The sequence below is a fragment of the Anser anser genome, assembly GCF_964211835.1.
Source record: "Anser anser genome assembly, chromosome: 4".
NCBI lineage: Eukaryota > Metazoa > Chordata > Aves > Anseriformes > Anatidae > Anser > Anser anser.
Window position 1 is genome coordinate 50,944,147 of NC_139724.1, and position 5,029 is coordinate 50,949,175.

General features: G+C 39.6%; 1 protein-coding gene and 1 long non-coding RNA gene across 2 annotated transcripts in view; both read left to right on the forward strand.

The window, feature by feature from the left end:
• The window catches only part of SCFD2 (sec1 family domain containing 2), a 195,428-nt gene that overhangs the window by 143,300 nt on the left and 47,099 nt on the right, over positions 1-5,029 (forward strand). The gene's annotated exons all lie outside the window — the stretch shown is intronic.
• LOC310899241 overlaps positions 1-5,029 on the forward strand; it is a 38,873-nt gene that overhangs the window by 2,905 nt on the left and 30,939 nt on the right. Inside the window, exon 2 of the long non-coding RNA XR_014584100.1 lies at positions 4,862-4,952. This is a non-coding gene — a long non-coding RNA (uncharacterized lncRNA). The remainder of the gene's footprint in view (positions 1-4,861; positions 4,953-5,029) is intronic.

The window sequence follows — 5,029 nt, forward strand, 5'->3', positions numbered from 1 at the left end:
TATTTACAGGCCTCTTTTCTCCTCACAGCCAGATGGACACAACCGTGGCCATCTTGGTTACTCGCACCGATGCCGCCAAGTGCCGTGGGGAAGCGGCTGGCTGTGGGGTGAGGCCTGTGCTGCCCTGAGGGGACACGCGGGGCCTGAGGAGCAGGGGGAAGCTGATGGCCGCAGGAAAGGGGTGAATCCCCAGTGCCCCCGTCTCATCGTCGCGTTCTTCTCGTGGCGTGTTTGTAGTAAATGCTGGACGCTTCCTCTTCAGCAGATCCTGAATGTTTGCAGGACTGAACTGCAAATGTGTTTATTGCGGAGATGAGGCTCGCGTATGAAGTCGGTTCCTGACTTTGCAGCTTCTTTCATGCAGCCAGGATCAGGCCAAGTGTGGTGGAGTGCAGTCTCGTGAAGGCCTCTTCCTGTCATAAATAAGATTACTTTCATTTCACTTGTGGAGTGTGTTATTCCTCAGAGTAATGAATTTCCTCTGTGCCTTTGAGCACATAAACATGGTTTTCATTAGGTTTCTATTAAAAAAAAAAGAGAGCTTGAGTAAAATTAATAAGAAGGCTATTAACTCCATAAATGCAGATGTGTTTTTACTGTATAACCGTGTTGGAAGTAAACAGCTTCTTCTCCAGTGACTGCAAAGACTGCAAATTGCATAAAATGAAATAGTTCTGCAGAACTGGGTTCAGCTTGCAGAGAAAAGAAGGAGGTGGAAAACATGACTGTTCAGAAACTAGTTTCTTAGGGGGAAAAATAGACTCAGATTAAATGTAGGCAGACAAATAGCCTCAGGCGTTTTGCTTAATATGTAACGTGTGTGATAATAATAGTTTTGAGCCATATATTTAGAACTAGAATTACAGCTAGGAGTTGGAGTATTGCTCTTTTTTTTCCCTCACCAGATACGTCCCTGCAGTTTGCAGAATAAGAAATAGCGACATTTGCAAATATTACACTGATAGACCCTGTAACTCATAAAATTTTCATGTACAGTTTGTATTTGTGGCTTGAGATCTCTGTCAAGTGGTGAATCACTACAGCATCATTGCGGTTTTCTTTTTTTTTTCATGTTACCAGCATTTTAAACATGGAAACAAAAATCACCATGCATTCAAAGTAAGGTGTTTTCAGAAGCTCAGACCCTTGAACTGCTGCTGTGTCTTTCCACTCTCCCAGTCAAATATATAGTAAAAGGAAAAAAATCAGTAAAGTCAGAACACGTGCTCCTTGCACTCTTCTACCTTAATTTTGCTTTGAAGAATCGGCGTCACTTTCTTGCTGCTCAGATCCTACACAGTAGATGAAACTTTCTCAGAATGAAGTTGCTAGACTTTAGCAAAACCTCAGTGCCAAGAAATATGGCTTGGCAACTAATTAAATTTCGAAACATTGCCAGCCTATTGTGAGTTATTTCATATTATACTGTAGACTGTTTTAAGCCTTGGTTTCCCATAAAATCAAAATTCTTGAAAATTCTGGTACATAGTTTCCAATTTCATTCTACTTAGGCAAATTTAATGTGAACAACAACAAGGCATCACATGGTAGTCATTATTCATGATGCTAATAAAAAGACGGTGTCTGCCAAGACTTTTTGCTTGAGCATAGAAAAACAAATGTTTCTTTCGTATATCAAATGGCTGTTTTAAAAATAAATTATCTTCTTTTTCATTTTTCTTCTCAGTATTTATATCCCCGTAATTCGGTAAGGAAAACTGCATTTTACCTGAGAGTCTTTTTTAGTCTGATGCCAAACCTTATCATTATTGTTCCTTGTTACAGTGCAAGTGTTGCACTACTGTTACTGTAACAGTGCAGATATTTTTCATTTAAAATGGTAGGGATAAAGTTATTTAAAGAGCCAGTCTCAGTTATGGGTGAACATTTTTGATTGTAACCTCAACAGCAAAGAAAGAGAACTCTGAAATACCGGCACCCATTTCCCTTTGCTGTCGGGCAGGAAATTGTTTGGGGCTTTTGGGGGGCTAAGGGAGGTAGGAGGAGGTGGTGTGAAGATAGAAAGCACTGCACATTAAAAATTCTGTCTGGCTGTTTAATATTTGCTCAGTAGTGTGCTGTTCCCTAATCAAGCCCCCGTAGACTGTAAATCATGGCCACTATGTCACTGTTTTGATTGGAAGCAAGAGTTGTACCATGGCAAACCTCTAGGGACAGCAAATTTCTGCAGCTGTGGAAAGCTGGAACAATTTGCTGTTATTACTAAAGGAATCTCAGATTTTTTCTTTTCTTGCTTTTTTTTTTTTTTAACATAAAGATGTAGTGAAATTCATAAGGTGTGCAGAGATATAGTATGAAGGTTTTATAGCAAGCATGGCCTATAATAATAGTGCTCTGGTAATAGAAACTGAATTGTACTAATTGTCAAAACAGCAAACATGTACAATTATAGCCCCTTTCTCACGTCTTGCCTTGTGCATCTTAGGAAAAAATATATGTAAACGAGCATATATTATTTCTAAATATATAAAATGTCAATCAAGTATTTGGGGCTTCAGTAGCATATCTTCCTGTTGAATAAAAGCATAGGTTTTACTTCTAGAAACATCCTGGAAATTTGTACTATAATTTTGTTTTCAAGAAGGTGTTTAGAGTTTTTTGGGGGCTCTGACTTCTGAGCTATAGCCAGTATAAATGGAGACTGAGGGCCGAAACGTTAACTTCTCCAGAAGTGCAAAGTAAATACTTGAGTTGATTTATATACCGTTTATCACAGACAGGTCTAGAGCTAGACGATAGCTTTCCATTAGAATATTCTCTTAAAGATACTCTAAGTGCTTCCCTGCAACCAAATTGAAGGGCTGCAAAGGAAATGCGTTTCTGACATATGTAAATCCTCTATCCTATGTGCATGGCCTTCTTGCAGGATTGATTGTAGTATTATTCCCAGATGCCCTGATCATATGGTAGGGCTTGATTAATTAGAGTAATAACGTAGTCATGCAGGGATTTTTGTAACAGTAAATCTGGCACTCTGGTACACCAGTCTGAAAGAGGGGGAAAACAGGAATTTGGACGATAGCATGCGTATTGACACGTGGCTTACACTAGCTCATAGAGCGGGTATGAATCAAAGTGAAATATGAATGCGGAGAAAATAACTCCTGTTGGACTAGAAGATGGGCTGATCATATTTAGATGTCTGAAATCATTCTTTGTACTTACTGCAGAGGATGGTGTTGCAGTACAATGTATCTCAGATTCCTGCTGATGTTTAATAGAGCTCCTCTGCTGCATGAACGTGTATGTCTCTTGGCCACTGCTCTTCTCTCTTCTCTATGGCTTTCCCTGTATTCTTCTTTGCACCGCTTCACCTTTAAAAACAAACTGCACTACTTCTGCAAGACTGGCCATAATAAATACAGGTGGTTTGGAGAAGGGGTCAAGAAGGGGCGGAGGAACAAATCCACCCTTCCTGACTGTACATGGTCTCGAGCCAGATCTGTAGGGTTGGCACAGAACTGAGCTGAGCCTCAAGTGTGGGGTCATCTGCACATAGCCTATCTCAGGTCCTTTCCTGCAATGACACGCATGTCAGTCCAGCACAGAAACCCCACCTGAGGTGTGTTTTATTGTCTGCGGTAACTGCAGGTAGGCAGAATTTGTTTCTGCTCTTTGGGCATTCACTGTCTTTTCCAAATATATCAAAGAGATAAGTTTGCACACACTTACACTTACCACTGCCCATCTTTGCAGCAAATGCTGGTGAGACCGATGGCTGTTCCTGTGAATTTCAACTAGGAAAAAGAGGGCTCAAACCACCTTCCTGAGAAATCCGTTGTGAATTAGTTACTACAAAGTTGTTTATGCAGGGTAGCAAAGTGAATATTGAGGGAAAAATATCCTAAATCCATCTCCTGGATGTCCTTGTTGTAGCCTCAGCTATCTCTGTGTAAGCAATTATTGTCTCTCTCCATCATTTTTAGAGCCCAGATTGCTTTGTTTTTCTTTACATCCTTCCTTTCCATTCTGGCATCACAATGAAATTTTACCAAAAAAAACAGGTTGGACATGCTGGTGGCATTCCTAAAACACCCCTATGATGTCAAAGTTAAATCCCAAATTTTGTTTGCCATATAGAAATAGATCCCATGGTTCTTTCTTGATTTTGAACTCTCTGTTGTGCTTTGCCAGTGAGCATATTGGGTGCTTTATCTCCTGTTCCACTGGAGTTTGTTGTGAAATGTTACCAAATGCAACCACTCTAGCAGTGCAGCATGTATTTAATAAGGCCTGCATGCTTTTTCATTATGAAATAATTAAAATATTTTGACATCACTTCACTCATTCTTCATAGTCTCATACAGTAGCCCCAATACTAGGTCATGTCCAAAATTCTTCAACAGAGTATTAGTGACCCAAATCAGCACTGATTATTTTATAGTCTTACAAGTCACCCTAAGAATATCTAACAGGAGAAAGCTGATAAAATATTATGTGTACTAACATAGAGCCACTTTTAATTCAGGATGACTACCGTGTAATGTTATGTGCATATTTTATATTAAATCTATTTGTTCATTTATTCACCTGATGTTTGGTTTATAGTGCCATTTTCTGATAGCACTTTTTCTCTTGCAAGTCTAGTCTTTTGGGGAGTTCATATATCACTTGGCCTGGCTGTCAAATTATCTTAATTTCATGCACATTTTGTAAAATCAAAAAGAAGTTTTAATCTGTCTTACATGTATGGTGTATGTATTTAACATTAAGTACACAGAAATCAACTGTCTGTCCTATTTGCAGTAAAGTTCTTCAGCTACGCAGCAGAGTTGGTTTTCCCTGTGCTTTAATAAATGCTATTAACTTCAGTGCCAAAGTTCTCCAACTCTAATTGCAGGACACAATTTGGACAGCCTTGTTTTGGACGTCTGAGCCAGTTGGATTGTCTCCTGCAGTTGTTTCATCCTCTACCTAGTGGCACCTGTAAGGTACAACCACACGCAGTGGTGTGGAGTTTCCCTCTGTGGCTGAAAACTAAATATCTAAGTACGGCTTCTCTTTGTAG